Below are 19,623 nucleotides of genomic sequence, written 5' to 3' on the forward strand. Positions count from 1 at the left end.
TCTCTTTCCTCAACACCCATTAAATCTTCAACCCAAAAAAGGCCCAAAACTAGGACTCAAGCACGAAACGTGTCAAACACCTGGGACATTCTTTTAAACACTATGCAACGAACTGTAGACGCTCTCCACTTTCAATCTGATAAAATGGACTTACAGTTGACTCTACTTGACACCTTCGCTGTCTATGTGGGGCGGATTGACGAGAAACGGCCAACTAAATTCTTTAATCGGCAGAGCCCAGCAGGAAGCAAAGTTGGCGTGCAGCTGCGGTCCGATCATCGACAAATTAGCAGCACTCCCAGAAATAGTATCTACTCCGATAGAAGGCCTGCCAAAAGGGCCTCACGCAAGGGACCAGTACATCAATCCCCGTGGAACAGCCACTCTCGAACCCACAATAGAAGAGTCCATTACAACTAGCATTACAGACAAGGATGTACTGGTACCACCAGCGGGTCATTTGTCATCATGCTCCTCTTCACTTCCCAAGGTCCATGCGCCAACCCAGAACGCTAAGCGGCGGCGTCAACAAAGAAGGAAAGGTCATAACAAATTAACAATTTCAAGCACGGCAGTAGTTTACCCACTTTTTAGGTCTGAAACCAGACAGGAGCCGCAAGATCTGGTCCCAATCAAAGTAACCAACGCAAGTACAGAACAAACTTCCACGGCGCATAGTGTTTCCTCAAAAGGGGAACACGTGGCAGTAATCATAGAGGCACCTACACAGGAGGCAGGTAATGCACTGTCCAGCTGCGAAACCGGCATTTCAAACATTACGGTAAATCGTGGCTCTGGAAAAGGAAAGGATGTTAGCCCCTCCATATCGCTACCATAATTCGAACTAAGGGGGCCCCCTCCAAAGCACGGTCCGGATTCGGCACGAGAAGCTATGACCATCGCTCACTATGAAAGATCCCGGGCTCAAGAACCAATGAAAACAGGGCCCTCGCGCACCCAAACCCAGTTACACTCCTCCATAGTGGGTGACCTCATAGTTCCCTCTGCTTCTAAATCCCATTAATTCTCCTCTGGTGACAAACTCACAGAAACTTTACCACACTCTAACACTAATAACAGAGGGATCCAAGTGCGTAGCAAACCCCCAACAGCTCAGTCGGACGACCAAAATAGGAATCCTTCTATTATCCTTTTTACCCCAGAGTACGAATCAAAGGGTACATTCGACATTCTGAATAGAGGTAATCTACTTCGTCTCCTTAGCACTATACCATCTGTAGATGGTTTATGCTCAGCTAACCTTCTATCTGTAGAATTCATAAAAATTGAAAGAACACAGGATAAGGAAGCGACAAAAGGGACCTGGATTTCGTCCGAAATTGTAAATAACATCCTAGATGAGCAAAATATTCTCAAAGCCTGGAGGATTAAATCTGCCCTACATCATAATGTAGGATATCCGCTTCCCCTGCTCGAGAGACCTCGGTATGGACCACCTATAAAAAAGTCAAAGACAACGTCAGTGCTTAGGGGCGCATTGGGTCGATCCCCTACAAAAATACAAGCAACATTCACCCAAAAGAGTTTGATGGTCTTTAACCCGGACAATCCAGATTATCATTGGCTATTTAGAATAAGGAATACACCAAGTCAACCACAATGACAAGGGAATCCAACAGAGCCAGGCTCGCATTTGGCCACATCACTTCTGAAACTATGCTCATGGAATCTACATGCGCTTAACGACAAGGCAACAGACATTGAATTCCTACAATATGTGAAAATATTTGATATTATCCTCCTTCAGGAAACATGGCAGGAGGATCCCGCACACATAGAAGACTACACATGCTATCACTCCCCAGCCATAAGAAAAAGTCAATTCGGCCGGCTGGCGGGCGGCTTAGCAACTTACATCAAAAACTCAAACGTCGGCAGTGCACAGGAATTTACCACCAACTCTCCTGCCATAAATACAGTTCGGATTACATTAAATCTTAGAGGGAAAAAAGAAGAGGTGCTGCTGATCAACACCTACATCAACCCAAAAAAGAAGAAACAAGAGTCGAAATGTCTAATGGACCACTTATACCATTTAATGACTCTGCAAAATTCACCCAATTTAATTCTTTCTGGAGACTTCAACCAATACATTTTAGGCTCATCCTCAAATAGTGACGTTCAGGCTCAGTCCTACTACTGGAACATTCCAACTCAGTCCTTTAGCAGCCAAGATAAAACCTCCAAGCCAGTGAAGGAGCTGCTGGAAGACCTGGAGCACATTGGCCTGAGGGTCCTAAATGGAAGATTCCCTGAGGACTCTCTATCTGTGGCCTCATTCAACTCAGGCAATGCGACCTCTACAATTGACTACACGCTAGTCTCCCTCCCACTTTTTCATCATATACTGGGCTTTAACCTAGGACACAAGGGAGCCAGCGACCACCGCCTCCAAGAAGTCTCTTTTCTTGCCTTTCAGGACTCAATTCTCCCCAATCCAACAGGACCACATGCCTGTCACACCATACATCTTAAACTAATCAAAACCTCAGTCGCAAACACGATGGAGGTACTTCAAGTAGAAAAACTGCAATTAAACAGTTTAAATTATCCTATGGCTAACACAGTAACCGTATGGGAAATCTTTATGGCCGAATTTGCAAACACATACTCCACAACAGTACGGCACTTCCCATCTTTTGGTTTCAAGGTCACATGGAAGATTTCAAGCACCCAGAAACTAGCCTTAAAAGAACACAAAAAAATGATTAATAATTCCCTAAGATTATTGAGAAAAAGCCCGGGCGAAAGGGATCTTCTCGAACAGCTTCGCAAACACCGGGCAGCCCTAAAAAAACTGAAATGGTTGGTCAAAAGATCTAATGAAGAAGATTTCTGGGCTAAACTTCACTATGACTATAAGGGAAATAACAGTGCCCAATTTTGGTCTACGCTAAACACATTTTTAAATCCAAAACATGGTGAAATAACATTGTACATAACCAAAAGCTCATGGGAATCCTACTTAGACAATCATTTCAATCAACAGGCCGCGGTAACAAACAAGTCCCAGGTTGCCCAGGAGGGCCATCCACGACAAACAATAAAACTACATGAAAAAGCTAAAATCGGAATTAATGCTGTTACACTTAGGAAATTAATATCAAAAGGAAGGAAGTATGGTGCACTGGGGCCAAACGGAATTCCTCCAGCCCTCTCTAAACTTGATCCGGAATACTGGGCAAAATCCTTGTCCCCACTTTTTATGTCTGTCAGTCACTCTGGGTGTCTTCCTGCATCATGGAAGGGTTCAGTTATCTCACCAATATATAAGGCGGGGGACAGAACGTTACCAAAGAACTATCGTCTGATAGCCCTTCTGGACATTGAGGCAAAATACTTCACAGGGCTCTTATTGATTCAGCTGTGCGATTGGGAAACTAAGTGCAACATAATTCCATCTAGTCAAACTGGATTTTGTAGAGAAACGGGAACTACAACAAACCTCCTGGCACTGTCGTTGCTTATTGACAAAGCAAAACTGACTAAACAAACTCTTCACTTTTGCTTTGTGGACTTCAAGGCGGCTTTCGACAATGTCAATCAAGCCAACCTTTGGAGAAAACCAGCCTCCTGGGGGATCCCTGCCCTTCTACTAAATCTCTTGGTCGAATTGCACTCTAACACGTGGGTTTAGGTAAAGCTTGGGAATGGCACGCATCTCTCTAGGCGTATTTTGACCACAAAAGGCCTCAAGCAAGGGTGCGTCCTAGCGCCTACCCTTTTTAATTTATTTACAGCCGACCTGCCACCTGCCATTGAAGCCTGCCATTCGCACGCACCCCGACTGGGGGGCAAAGCCCTGCCCAGCATATCCTACGCAGATGATGTGGTCCTGTTTAGTCATACCAAAGTAGGACTGCAGAATCTTATTAACACGCTGCATGGATACGCCGAGGAGAATTTACTTGAAGTAAATATTGACAAAATCAAAGTGCTGTTAATACCTGGGAACAAAAAGCCCTACACTTGGGTCCTTGGAACACAGGTAGTTACAAACTGCTCCGAATATAAATACCTTGGAATCTTAGTTGACAAAGTAGGTCGCTTCTCAAATCATCTTGAGGCCACAAAGAGAAAAGGTATGCTGATAGCGACAACACTCAAACAGCTAAAAACTAAGCTGACCGGCCCCACTCTTCTACCATTGCTCCGCGTTGCCCAAGTAAAAATACAGTCATCTATCACCTATGGCAGCGAGGCATTAAGAGGCACAGACGCGAAACTGCTGGACACAATCATCTCAAAAGCATACAGACTTCTCTTAAATTTGCCATTTTATACCTCACAAGCCCAGATCTGGTTAGAATTTGGACTAATCAGCCAAATGCTTGCAAGGAGAGTATCTTATATTATGTGCTTGCACAAAATAAAGAACTCACCACAGAATACACTGAACCACCAGCTCTGGCTAGATCTGTCCAGCTGTTCCAATATGCCTGCAAAAAAGTATTTGGAGGAGACCTTGGTTGTTTCAGGATTGAAAGAACTGTGGGAAACCCCACTACCACTTGCGCAATTCAAACGCGTAGTAAATAAGAGTATAAAGAGACTCTCGCATGTAGAGGGCCAAGCTACTTTTTCCAACCGGCGTCACGCTTGGATGACTCTGTGTACATACAAATCACCTGGGTTACAAGCGCATTTTGGACTGGGATACTGCAGGAAAATAAAAGAAGCCTTTTTAAAACATAGGCTAGGGATCCTACCAGCGATACCACATTTACAACCATGGTTGAGAAGGAACCGCGGGACAAAATGTAGGCTATGTGGCGCAGGGAATGAAGATATTGAACACTTGCTATGTACCTGCTTGAAGTTGAAAGAGGAAAGAGCAGCCCTGCTAAAAATGTCTTTTAATGAACACAGAATACGCACACGTAGACAAGCAGTCCTTGCTTGTTTTGATCCAGGACTTCCGTCACTAAATGGGAAGTTGGTGAAATTCCTAAAATTAGCGGAGCTGAAATTAACAACCCAAGAGGTCGATGCGGACAAGATTTAATGAACTATCCTCCACACAAGATTTAATGAACCTTGGTCACTTCCCAAACCCCATTGTTTTTATTAGTATAACTATTAATAATCAGAATCCCTCCCTTTTCAATCTTAAAACTTTTAATTGATGACAAGTGCACTCAAATATATCTTTTTGTAATGGTTTTAATTAATCAGAAACAATAAACTTTTTACTTACTTACTTACTTACAGTCTGATAAAACAAACTTGCTATAACACTGCAGGTTACACCATATGTAAGAGGAAGGTGGTGATAGGTCACCCCATCTGACACTGACGATGGCAATTTTACGCAAACATAACAGTCATCAACATTCATAGACTTAATATATTCAAGCAATAGCTTTGAAAATGTATTTTGTGTAAAATCACTAATCAACAGATCCTAATGCACCTCCGGCCTAAACACATGTTTCTCATGAGTTTCTACTTTCTCACTTAGCTTATTTAAACTTACATTTGATTTCAATTTTGTTAAATTATCTTGGAAAGGAATTACAATTGCTAAAATCACCCACGGTGATTTGCTTCTATTGCTGCCGTACTGCGTGACCCGTGACCCTGACGTGCTGTGCGTGCTAGAGCGCGAGAGAGAAGCCGGCTGCTGGAGCGGAGCTGCTGTGAGCGCCGAGTCAACAAAAACACAACGAGAGGAGCGAGGAGTGAGGTGACCAGGAACTGTGGGACCCGTGAGTCCAGGCGGGGACCTCACCTTGCGGAGTACAGAGCCCTGAGAGCTGGGCTAAGCTGAGATGCAACGTGAGGAGAGAGGAGCCCGGACCTGTGAGACCCGTGAGTCCAGGCGGTAACCTTGCTCTCGGTAATACGAACTTGCGTGTACACTGCCCCGCAAAATGAATAAGATAGCCACAGACCTGCCATAGACCAGCGAGAGCGTGTAAAATTTGAAAAACTCCCCCCCCCTCCCCCCGCCTGAGTTCTACCTGTGTCGTGGAGGTGGAGTGGGGGTAGAGGAAGCTGGTGGAAGCTGGTTGTGGCATAAGAGAGGGTAAAGGGAGTAGACCTCTTGGTCAAAACAGTAAAAGGAGTGATCCCCCTTGGCTATACCTTTATTAACCCCCATTAACCCTCATGAGAGTCAAAGCTGAGGGCATGGAGGAAGGAAAATGTGTCCAATTGGCAAAATAAACCAGGACATATAAATTTGCAAGCAGAAGTGGAGAAGGGCATGGGGCACGAGCGCAAGTACAAGGCACAACAGAGGTAAGGTGAAATCATTCTTGCAGTAATATTTAATTTAAATTAAATTAAATTGTTTTAAATTAGAAGCACTTGAGGGAAGTGCTTAAGGACTGGACTGGCCCCACGGAAAAACAAAAGCACTTTAAGAATAACAAGGAAAGCAAAGTCTAACGGCGAAAACCGACAAGAAGGCCAAGAGAGCCTGACATCACTAGGGGTCAAGGAAAAACCTAAACGCTCTCAAAAGAATAAAGAGAAAACCCCTAAATAACTACAACATAGAGGAAGTAAGGGGAGTGTAGCGTCCCATACAATTAAGGAATTCATGGGAAAGCATTTTAAAAGGGTTTTCTCACCGGCTAAAGCCATGGATACCGAAGAAGAGGAGGATTCATGGAAAGGGGGCACGTCTTTAATCTTTGATGAATGTTTGGTAGACTCCATAGACCTGGTCGATCGATCTGTACAGTCTCTGACAGGCCAAAAGGGGACAAAAATGTCACCGCGACTTTCTTCTTCTCCGCCATTGTTACGACAGACACCGCAGGAGGTAGTTAGCCTGGATTCGAGGCAAATTGATGAAAGAATCCTAAACCCAGATGGAAGTCTTACTGGAACAGAAAAGCTGGTTTTAATGGGAAGCTATGTCCTTGTAGGTCTGGACAAAAATGGCGACACAAATGGCGAAAATCAGCCACTTGAGACAAACTTGGAGTCGTCAGAAACCCCAGCATCTTCAATCTTGGAATTGATGCTAATGGTGCAAAAATCGTTACAAGGATTGTTAGAAGTAACAATGCTAAATCATGATATCCTGAAAAGTCAAAAAATGCACCTGTCTAAAATTGAGGGGGCGTTACAGGGTATTAGGGGTCAAATGCCCTCAATGTTAAGACCTGTCTTAGATCCGCCGGTTATGAGTCTAGGAAGGAAAGGGGATGAGGAAGGAGGAATTGTTAATCCCCCATCAGTAAGTCATGTTGATGTAGTCCACTCGGGTGATCAAGAAGTTTATGTATCAAGATGGCCAATGCTGGTAAAAAGAAGAGGCGAATATAGGATTTATGGCTTATCAAAAAGAGAAAGAGTGGCAAGAAGGGGGGTGAAAAGAAAGGTGAGCAAAAGAGCGACAAAAAAATGTAAAGAAAGGTATGAGTTAACAGAAGTAGTAGTATAAGATCCTAAGACCCAGCCCCATAAAACCGTGAGGGAATCCAGATTAACTAGAACAAGATCAGAGAATTGGGGCATGAGGCTAGCTAAAAAGGAGAGCGGTTGTAAGAAGCAAACCCATCAGGAAAAGGCAATAAACAATATAAGACATGTGGCCTCTGAGCAAGCGAGTGCACCTGCCTGGAAGGCACCATCTAAAAAGAAGGTACATCGTGAAAGGAGCCTGGCGGAGAGACGTAGATTTAACACAGAACCACATCAGGGGGGGTTAAGTCGGGAGAAATGGTGGATAGAGGGAATATGTGGCTCTAATTTGAACAAGTGAAATTGGGAAGGGGTGGGAAAAAATTAAAAAAGAGCGCTCATCTAAATAGATCCCTCCTTCTCAATATATTTGCGCATTGTTAAAATTTTAAAAAATAGGTACAGAAGACCTGAGAGAGGTAGGATTCCAGGTAAATGGTGATGGTAAGGAGGTTACTAAGGTACAGTTCTACTCGGATCTGGTCATAACTGCAATAATAAATGCAGAGCAGGAGATCCGAAAAGAGGGGATTAGACTAGTGCCCAAAGAAGAGCTAGTACAAGGACTTATGGTGCCTCAGCAGAGATCTTTTTTAAAGTACCATGCAGGGCTAGGCAAGAGACAAGTGAAGCTACCAGGAAGGGAAATGGTCCAAGGGTGGAAAAACTTCAATATAGTGATAAATAATTCAGACCTAGTGGAGTCCTGGAAGAATTGGAGTAATATTGTAAGCCCGGCAGGCCCCTCACAAAGCTATAGGGAGGAATCTGTAATCAATGATCCCCTAAGCGATATAGAATAGGTACTGGGGCAGCCACGGAGCACATATATGGTCTCTTGGAATATAAATGGTTTGGGTACTAAAGTAAAACAGGAAGCTTTGAAAGAACTCGCAAAAAAGAGTGAAATCATCTGTATACAAGAGACCTGGCTCTGTGGAGTACCCCCGGTAGTGGAAGGGTTCCAACAAATTTACTGACCAGCAGAAAAATCTACCTCTGGCCACCCAGCAGGTGGCTTGTTGACTTTGGTTTCAACAAATTTATTGACTAAGGTTTTTCAGATACCTGTGAGGTCTAAGTGGCTCTTGGCTTGTAGAATACAAACATCATTTGCAGATAAAAAATATGAAAATATGTTGATCCTAAATGTGTATATGCAGTGGAGTTCACAGAAGGAATATGGGGCAGAATTTGTATATTTTATGAATGATATGGATGCACTTTGTGACAAGTATGGGAATGACTTGATGTTGTTATTGGGAGATTTTAATCATAAATTAAACCCAAAATTGTCTGATCAGTGGTATACAGAAATTCTAGAGGCTTATGAAGTAAAAAAAGCAGAGTTTTTGGAAATTAAAATACCGACTGATGCGGATAAGCTGGGCAATTTCTTAGCGACAAAAAGTTTGTTTTGTCTATATGGTAGGGAAGCTCAGGACTATCCGGCCAAGAAAACTTTTAAATATGGGACTCAAAACTGCCCTATAGATTATATTTTTATGTTAGCATGGAATTTTGAGTTGGTAAAAGATTTTAGGATTGACCCTGCGGAATGTAGTGATCATTAAATATTAAAATTAGAGCTTGTAATAGCCCAACATTTAGCATGTGATAGAGTTATCTCTCAAGAGATGGACTATCCAAAGCGGATAACCACCCGGTTATACATCAGTTCTGGAAGCTAATTCAGTCAGCTACGGAACCTTTGGTTGCTCTTATGATTTGTGTAGTGGGAGAGGGTGCGTGGGCAGAGTATATACAGCAATTATACGCCTCTGGTAGTGGGATTAGTAATGAGGTATCAAGGTATTGGAGAGGCTTAGTAGAGGATTTAAAACAAGAATGCTCAATAACAAATGTCCTTAGGACAATAAGGACATTGAACCTAACTAGAGCTGCAGGCCCAGATAACTTACCAGCCCTGATACTAAATTCAAATCAGCCCTGGTGGGCGGAATTCTACTCGAAAATGTTTGCATTCGTTTTAGACCAAGGGACCATGCCCCCAAACTGGAAGGGAACTATAATAAGACCGTTACATAAGAAAGGGGATGTACATGCCCCGAAGAATTATAGGCTAATTAACCTATTAGATATAGGAGAAAAATATTTTCAGAAATAATTCTTAGTAAGCTAAAAGTTTGGGTGGAACATAGGTCTATAGTGCCGGTTGAACAGGGTGGGTTCAAAGAAGGCCACTCCACGATAGATCATTGTTTTGCATTGTGGGCATTGGCCAGGAAATCGATGGAAAAAATGGCAAATTATTTTGCTGTTTCGTCGATTTCCGGGCGGCATTTGACACAGTGGACCGAAATAGCCTTTGGGAAGTACTAGAAAACTATGGAATGCCAAAGGGTATATTGAATATCTTAAAAGAATTATATAGTGGCAATTGGGCCCAGGTCATTAGAGACATAAGGGGCTCATTAACCCATAAAATTCCAGTAAAAAACAGCTTGAGACAAGGGTGCGTTCTGGCACCCTTGCTTTTTTCAATTTTCTTAGCAGACCTCCCAGCGGTCTTGGAAATTGAAAAAAGTGCGAGCCCGCGAATGAATGGTAATAAAGTGTCATGTCTCTTATATGCCGATGAACTTGTGATCTTGGACCAAACTGAAATGGGCCTCCAAAGGAAGTTAAATGTGTTCAAAAAGTATTGTGATAAAAAGCTCTTAACTGTGAATATGGAGAAAACAAAGATCCTATGTTTTGGAAAGAGGGTAAATAATTTTAACTGGTTTTTAGGACAGGATAAATTAGATGTAGTAGGCGAATATAAATATTTAGGCCTTTGGTTTGACAGCGCATTAAAGTGGAATACCCACTTGCAGGCACAAACTGCAAAGGCTTATTCATCGGTCTGTGGTCTGAAAAAATGTAATAAAGATTACGGTGATATGTCACACCGACCAATTTTAAAGGCTTTTGAAGTTATGAATCCCCCCACAAGTGCTTTATGGAGCAGAAGTGCTTTACCTGAGTGGCCAAAGGGGGTGGGATCCGGGAAGAAGGTAAGAATCTGAAAATGCTGCTGTCCTTACCAAATAGCTTCATGATCCAAGCTATTAGAATGGAGGTGGGACTGAGAGCATGGGATGTAAAGACTCAAATGTCCTTAATAAGATTTTGGAACCGACAGGAGCCTGGTGGTGACCAGAAGGTCTCAATTTGGTGCAGATAGGAAATTCAAGTAAGCAACTTACGTTGGGCGCGAGATGTGAGGAAAACCCTCCAGACTGTAGCTGCGCACTTAAAATCAAGCCTCTCCCCACCTTCGTTGAATATAGTTTGTACTAAGAAAATGCTTAGAGACCAAGGGCTCGAAAACTCTAGATCACAAGACATGGACTATCTGAGGCTAAAAAAATCGGTTAACTGGGTAAAGAATGAATGGGAAAAGGAGGCCTAGTTTCCATACTTGGATTTGTTGCCCAATAGATGGCTAAGACATGAAATCTTGAAGGTTCGGGTGGGCCTAAATCCATGGAAGATTGAAAGAAAAATAGGAGTGGCCCTGACCCAACCAGACGGTACTTGTAAATGTGGTTTAGGAGTAAGAAATTATATTTTACATATACTGCTTGACTGTACATGGATTTTAGCAGTTTGGAAAGTATTTTTACGTCCAATTTTTTTAAAATATGAGGTGAACTCACGTGCTGACGCCATTGACCTCCTCCATAAATGTCATTTTTGGATATTACAATTGCATTGGGGACGTTTCTGAAAGCGATAAGAGAATGTGTAACGGAGGTAAAAAAGGAGGGTGGGAGTGTTTAAAATTTACAGAGTATCCCAATTTTATGTCTTATTGTTTTATAAGTTTTATAGATGTGTAAAATGAATTGTGGTCTTAACTATTTTATCACTGTGTGGATCCATTGTTCTATGTATGGTTTATAGACTATTGTCTAAATAAACTTTGTTATCAATTCATCAATTCAATTCACCCACAATATTATCAATAATCCCATACATAACGTACAGCATCTGCACCATTTTCTTAAAATAGAACACTTTGTTTTATGGTTATTAGTAGGCATTTTCCTGCTAACACAATTTCTTCGACCTTGCGTCACCTATAAATTTCACAATGATGATTTACTAGCAGAGTTTCTTCGACTTTGTGTCAATTCTATTCTAGACTATATTATAAATTGTTTTTCTAACAAGTTTTCTTTGACATTATGTCAACTCCGACCTCTCCTATATTTACAATATCCGTCTCACAGGACTTCAGGCTTTTACTTAATATCATATACTTTGAGTACCAATCAGTTTTTCTCTTAAGTTGATTTCCTTACTCACTTTTCCAAATTGTTTTAGGGCAGTACACGTTTTCTTGGCTACTATTAACCTCATCAATGGGTGGTAGGACTATATAAGTCCACTCAGGCGATTTGTACTTCTGATTTGGTTGTCTTACTCTTTTTGACCTTTGAACGACTTCTATTTTCTTTCCCAGTATTTCTCTCTGACTAGTGATCTCATGCACTTGCTCTTCTGACTCTTTTGCTTTGTTCCTTAGTTTGAATCTCAGTCCACCAGTTTTTTTAGGCCAATTATCTCCTTTACAGATTTTCTTAGTTGTTGGCTCTATTGTGTTATGCTCCACTCTCCAAGCTCTTTTTCTTGGACTTTTTCTTATTGCAGTTTCATCTGAACTGTCATCAGTTTCACTTTCAGTATCTTCAACTGTATCATTGATTATAATTTGTACAATGTCTTTGTCTTCATCAGATTAAGCTTTCTTCTCTGTTACTCTGTTGGGAACACCTTCATAACTGGTACTTGGAATCTCATCCTTTTCGTGAGTTACTTCCGCATTCCCCAGTTTCAGGATTTCCGTTCCTGCCTTCAGAGTTTCCAGATTTCTCTTCAGATTTCTCCTCTTCAATGACCTTATCTTCACTTAGTTCTACGTCTGTACTGGTGTCTAACTTTACCGATTCTCGACCTTCAGATTGATCTTCAGAATCTGGTATCTCAACAATCTCCCTTTCACCTTCACCTTCAGACGCAGAACTGGCTTCTGATACTTTCAGATGTCGACGTTCCTGTCGATCTTCAGTATCTGGAGTCTTTTCTGGTTCAGCTTCAGAATCAGAGTCAGTTGTACTTTCACCGTCGTATGGGTATTTAGGTGCAGGCACACGGATGGTGTGGCTGGCATACACCCACCTCTTTAATCCAGCACACTTGACTGTAGTAGTACTGACTAGGATAACCTGGCGTGGTTTCTGCCACCAAGGTGCCAAACAATTTCTCCTGCGATGTACCTTCACTCGAACCCAATCTCCAAGGACTAAATCATGAGCTGGATTTTTCTCTTTGGAATTTGACTCAGTTCCCTCCTGATGGAGTACAGAAGTTACCACATCAGACAGATTTTTGCAGTAGTCCAATATGATGTCATCATTTATTGTCAATAACTTATTAACAGGTACATAGGCCTGCCTCATTACTCTGCCCATCAAAATCTCATGTGGACTTAGTCCAGTTTTCCTGTCAGGAATGCTTCTCAATGTCATTAGAACAAGCGGCAAAGCGCCTGGCCACTTAGGTCCTGTTGCCAAGCAAATTTTTGCAATTCTGTTCTTAATGGTTCCATTCACCTGTTCCACTACCCCTGAAGCCTCAGGTCTGTAAGCACAATGCAGCTTCTGGCGAATGTCTAGAGCTTCACAGATCATCTGCATTAACTCGTTTTGAAAATGTGGATCGCGAGCTGATTCAATTGATGCTGGGAACCCAAAACGCGGTATTATCTCTCTTAAAAGCAGTTTGGCAACAGTTATTCCATCATTCCTCCTCCTGGGGAATGCTTCCACCCATCGGGAGAAAAAAAAAATTATCACAAGAATATACCCAAGCTTGTTGCATGGGGGCAACTCCACAAAATCCATTTGAACCCTTGTAAATGGACCACCCTCCCGTCCTATGGTTCCCAAGCTTACAATGGTTCTTCTGTTTGGATTGAATTGTTGACATACCAAACACCTTTGGCACAAACATTCAGCAATCATCCTGAACTTGGGGTTATACCAAGTTTGTCTAAAAAGACGAATCATAGCATCTCTTCCAATGTGGGCTTGACCATGGTACATTCGAGCCATGTCTGAGATCATGCTATCGGGCATTACTGGTCTTTCATCTTTGTAAACCCAAATTTCATCTTCTTCTCTCTGTCTGCACCCTGGTTTTAACCAAATATCTTTTCCTTCGGCTTCTGCCTCTTCTTGTACCTGTTTCACTTCCTGCCATGTCTCAACTACAGTAGTTAGTATTAAAGGACTCGGAACATGGTTTTTTAACTTTTCTGTATTGATTGAAATTTGATTTTTAGCACAATGCTTTGCAATGGCATCTGCATAATTATTTCCTCTAGAAATATAATCTTCGTTCTTTTTGTGTGCTGAACACTTCACCACAGCTATTCTTTCAGGAAGCTGAATTACATCTATCAGTGTCTTCACCAATTCAGCATTCCAAATGGGTGTTCCGCAGAAGTCAAATAACCTCTTTGAGACCAGAGTTGTCCATAATCATGAACAACTCCATAGCCATATTGACTGTCAGTCACTATGGTTACTTTCGCCTCTTTTCCCAGTTCACATGCTCGTATCAAAGCAATCAACTCTGCTACTTGAGCAGAATGAATTCCTTTCAAACAAGATGCTTCCAACACTTCTGCTCCTGTACAAATGGCATAAGCAGCGCTCAAAATGCCACTCTCTGTTCTCAGACATTATCCATCCACAAACATCACAAAATCTGATTCAGGTAATGGTTCATCCCTAATATCTGGCCTAGGTTTTGTGCAATACTCAAGAACTTCCAGAAATTTGTGATCAAGCTCACCTTTCACTTCTGCTTCAACAGTGTCAGGTAATAGTGTAGAAGGATTAACATTCACACATCTGGCAATTGTCACATTTTCAGCTCCCAAAATTACTTTTTCATATCTGGTCATTCTGCTGTTGGTCATGTATTGTGTTTTTGCTCTTGTGAGGAGAATCTCCACTGAATGAGGTATATACACCCTTAGAGGAAATCCCATCACAATTCCTTCACTTTGCTCCAAACTTACACTGGTTGCTGCTACTGCTTTCAGACCTCCTGGCAAAGACTTTGCAACAGGGTCCAAAACAGCTGAGAAATATGCAATTGGTTTTCTCATTTTTCCATGTCTCTGAATTAACACTGACAATGCACATCCTTCTCACTCACTGCAGTACAATTCAAACTCTTTTTCATTATCGGGCATTCCCAATGCTGGTGCTTCACACAGTTTTGTTTTTAGCTGTTCAAACACTTCCATTTCAGTTTTGGTCAACACTATTGGATCTGGAATATCTGCTTTTGTCAGTCTCTGTAATGGTTTTGCAATCAATGAAAATCCACTAATCCACCGTCTACACTAACCTACCATTCCTAGGAACATTCTCACTTGTCTTTGAATTTTAGGTGGCTGCATTCCTTATATCATTCTCATTCTTCCTATTGTGACTTGTCTGATTCCTTTTGCAATCTTGTGAACTAAGTATTGTACTTCTTTCTGACAAAACTGCAATTTAGATGGAGACACTTTATGTCCCTCTTCTGCCAAATGATTCATTAATGCTACTGTGTCAGCTACACATGCATCTTTTGTTTTTGATGCAATCAAAAGATCATCTATGTATTATACTAATACAGACTCTCCAGGCATGTTCAAGCTTTCTACACCATTCTAGAATACGATTCTGGAATCGGAACGCAAAAATTGGCTGGCTTTCTGAATGCAATGGAACAGTAAAGAACGCATTGCACTGGTCAATCACTGTGTACCATTCCGCATCATGGGGAATTTAGTACAAAATCACTGCTGGATTAGGAACAATCGGGCAACATGGGACAACAATTTTATTAACCTTTCTAAGGTCCTGTACAATCCTAAATGTTCCATTAGGCTTTTTCAATCCCATGATTGGTGAATTACAGGGGCTGCTTTCTATCTCTCTCAGAATTCCCTGCTCAATCATTTTGTCAATCACTGGAGTGATTCCTTCAATTATTTCTGCAGTCATCTTATACTGAGGTATATTTGGGTAGCTTACACCTTCCTTTTCTGTAACTATTCAGGATCAACACCTTTCATCAATCCTATATCTTTTCCAGTAAAATCCCATACTTCCTCTTTCACTACTTCTTTCAATTCAACAGGAATCTTTTCTCGATCAAAAACAGGAAATAACTTGCTCTGCTCTGCCTCAATCATGAGCATCGTCATTTTATACAAACTGTCTTCATCTGCGGTTTGCAATTCTAGCCATCCGGTGAACAATATATGGCACAGTTCATTTTGCACAGAATATTCCTGCCTAACAAATTAACAGGACTACTATCACACACCACAAATCGATGCATATCTTTGTAATTTCCAATTTCTATTTCAGCTGGTTCTGTCAAAGGAGTTTGTATCTGTCTATTAGCTACACCTACAACTTGGATGCTCTCTCCCGAGAGAGGAAGATTTTGAATTTCCACTGATATAACAGTAGAACGGGTAGCACCAGTGTCCACTAGGAAAGTTATTTCCACATCATTCACCTTTCCGTTCACAAAAGGACCAGACTGATCTACCTCAAGAGTGGCTCCAAGCACACACTCTTCTCCCTCTCTCAGGCACCGTCATAAACTTTCATCTGACTCACTGCCACCTTCTTCTTGTAACCAATACTGAGGACACGTATTCACTCTTTGCGGTCTTATTACCTGCTCACCTCCGCTGAATTCTGTCTCTGCACTGTATCTCTGCTGGTTTACACTGTTTGGCAGTGGCGGTTGTGGCACCTGACTTTGCTGATTTGCTATCTGCTGTTGTTGCTGTTGTGGATTTACCTCAAACTGTACCTGTGGATTCAATGAATTATTTTCTACATTAGCTCTTGGCGGACATTTACACTCTTTCTTCCAATGCCCTAACTTGCCACAATTAAAAGAAGGGAGCTTCTTCTTTAGTTCATCTATGTTTCCCACTAACCTTGGTTTAGCCTTAAGTTTTCCTTGATTCCCTGCATTCTTATTTTCTATTTGCGCCACTTGCTGTTCCGATACTTTTACTTGTGCTCACATGGCTTTCTCTTTCAGCTTTTTCTGTTTTGCATCAATTTCTTCACTGCAATATTTTGCTTTTCTCAAAACATCATCCACAGTACCTGACTGCCAACCTATCATGTTGTGTCGAATCATGTCTCCAATCTCTGGTTTTAACCCATACACAAATCTATATATAAAGTGGCTCATATCCTTCTCATTTAGTTCCTCATAACCACTATACTGTTTAAAGACTAACAGTAATCTTTCATAGAATGAATGTACAGATTCTTTCGGCTCTTGTGTGGTCCTGTCTATTTTTACCCAATCGGTTTCTTTTGGAGGTATCTTATTTTTCAACCATACTATTACTTGTTCATATTTCTGCATTACATCTTGTAACGGAGCTCCTGTGACTTTGTCTCTAGCAAATTCTTCTCTTGGCCAATATATAGCTATTTTACATTCTGTCCATAAATCTGCTGGCACTACTATGTCAAACAATCCATCCAGATCAATCCATAAAACTTTTGACACTTTCACAAATCTGTCTACTTGTCGATACCATTCTACTGGTTTCTCTCTCAATCTCGGGAAATCATTAGTAAACGACAATATATCCTGTCTGCTCCAAGGAACATGTACATATCCTCCTCCAGGTATCTCTCTCATGGGGAACTCAGTTACCACTGCTTCTTTTTCTTTAATTGGAAAAGCAAAAGTGGATTTATCACTATTTTCTTCTCTCTTCTTTGCCCATTTAAGTCTCCACTTGCTCACATCTCCCCATCTTCGCAGCAGGACAATCAATTATTTTATCTGTGCTATTCTCCCAGCAGTATTTATATTTTCAATGTCTTTTTCTGCAAAATCCACTCTATATGATTTCTGCAATGATTTAATTTTTGAAAATTCTACTCCTAATTCACTTGCTAAATCCTCTAATTAATCATGCACTGTCTTTGATTTCCATGTAATGCTTTTACACATAAACATAAGTTCATCATCCTGATACGTTTTAAGTCTATCTGTTCCAATTGTTCCAATAATTAATTCTTCCATATCTACTTTTAATTTTGCTACATCCAATACTTTTGGTTCATTTTCTTTTAATTTTAGAGTTTTAATCCAGTCACTCAATTCCTTATCTGACGGTCCTACAGGAGTTTGTATTAAATCTATTTTATCTAGACTTTTCTCTGGTGTTGCAGAGTCAGATTGTGCACCAATCGGGTATTTGTATAATGAACTTTGGTTACAAGTCAATTCAGGTGGATTTACATTAATAGTCTGCTTTATTTCTGACAAATCAGGATAAATATTTTCTCTTACTTTCTGCAAACCTTGTTGTAACGGGATTGTCAAGCTTGGTTCTTTTATCCTCTGATTTTCGAACACTGGTATTACCGGCCCTATCGTTACAGGGACAGTTACTGCTTCCATATTTTTAGTTAAGTTCTGAATCAGTTTATGTGCAGAACGTTCATAATCAGAAATATTTGGTTGCACATCACTTCGGTTTTCACTACTTCGCACCCTTTTGTGTGGATCACTCATTGGTACAGGAGTACCTGTAATTCTGGCTTCCACAACAGGTGTATTTGGAATATATCTAACTTCTACTGTGACTGGTACATCTTTGAAATCTGAGTATTGTCTTGGGGTTTCATTATTTCTTTCATTTGTCAATGGGGCACTTGGTGTGGTCCATAAAGAACCAGGCTGATACAGAGGCGGTCTCCTATTTAATATTTCTTCTAATACAACATCTTCTGATTCACTATCACCATAACTTTTTCGCTGTTTCTATATTCTTTTTCTTTTCTGTACATTTCCGACCCTCACATTCATCCACTAACCTAACTGGATACATACCATCAAACATATTACCATTTCTCCATCGATGAATTCAACACTCATGTGTTTCTCCTCATAAATCTCGACCTCTGCCTTTTGGTCTGATATGCCTACATAGTCATTCACTCTCTTGATCGTGCATTTCATCCTCCCATTCATCTAAAGCCTCAAACTGTGTTGGTCTAGGTCTCGGCTCAAGCTTCATCATCTTGTCTCTAAAATTTCTCAAAACTGCCACATCATTCGATCCTTCTTCAGGAAAAGCTAACACACCATCATCCTGAGTATACTTTGCCCAATTCTCTAACCAAATGCATATATGGTAACCATATTTTGATGACATTTAAGAAGTGGGCATTTTCGGCGGTGGAGGTAATTTTCCCTCTCTAGTCACAATTTCTTTGTCTTTTGAAAATATATTCTTTAATTTCTTAAACCATGAAGGTTTCTTCTTTTCTTCTTCATAATAGTAGGACATTCTTTTTTTTTCAGCATTTCTCTGCCTTACAAAAGATTGCGCACTTCCCTGTTACAGTTCTGTACACCAACCTATTGCAGCGCGGTTCACACTAACGCACCAATTAGAACAAGATACGTCTTCTTAGTGCTTAACCAATCACTTTGCTGCTTTTTCGTGATGAACCTATCAGCTCCTACTCTGTCTTGGTCACGAGGACCAATCCCAGTGCGACACTTTTGACGTCACCAGCGCTCCGGCTTCTGCAGCGCTGACTGACCCCTCCTTTACAGGGTTTTTTCAAGAAGCCGTATTTACAAGATATTTCACAAAATTCATTAGTAACTTATACAAAACAATACCATTTGCCTGTTTCGCTAATAAAGTGATAGAATTTTCAATCACACATGTATTCTGTAACCGGAGTAGACAACGCTTATCTCCTCAGAATTTTTCTAACTCGTCGATAAAGCAACACTACTGGCCTTACCCTTCTATCAGGCAATAACAAACTTGTTTCTCCAGGAAATCAAATACAGAGATCTTTTTTACCTCCTTAGAGACAATGCCAGAGTTTCACTTGAACGCCTATTGCAATTTCATTTATACACGTTCATACAGAATCCCTTCCCAAATCTACATGAACTCTGTATCACCAGTAGGCAGCGATTACCTCTAGCCCACCACAGAATTCCTCTAGTGTTAGTAAAGTAGACACCACTCCTTTACCCTTCTATCAAGCTCAGGTTAAGTCCTACTACTCTCGTCAGCGATACGTTTTA

General features: G+C 41.1%; 1 pseudogene; it reads right to left on the reverse strand.

Annotated features, from left to right (window-relative positions):
- Positions 1-12,190: 12,190 nt before the first annotated feature.
- LOC147697876 (uncharacterized) lies at positions 12,191-17,970 on the reverse strand (annotated as a pseudogene).
- Between the last annotated feature and the right edge of the window lie 1,653 nt (positions 17,971-19,623).

Source organism: Lissotriton vulgaris, chromosome 8 (genome assembly GCF_964263255.1).
Source record: "Lissotriton vulgaris chromosome 8, aLisVul1.2, whole genome shotgun sequence".
In the NCBI taxonomy this organism is placed as follows: domain Eukaryota; kingdom Metazoa; phylum Chordata; class Amphibia; order Caudata; family Salamandridae; genus Lissotriton; species Lissotriton vulgaris.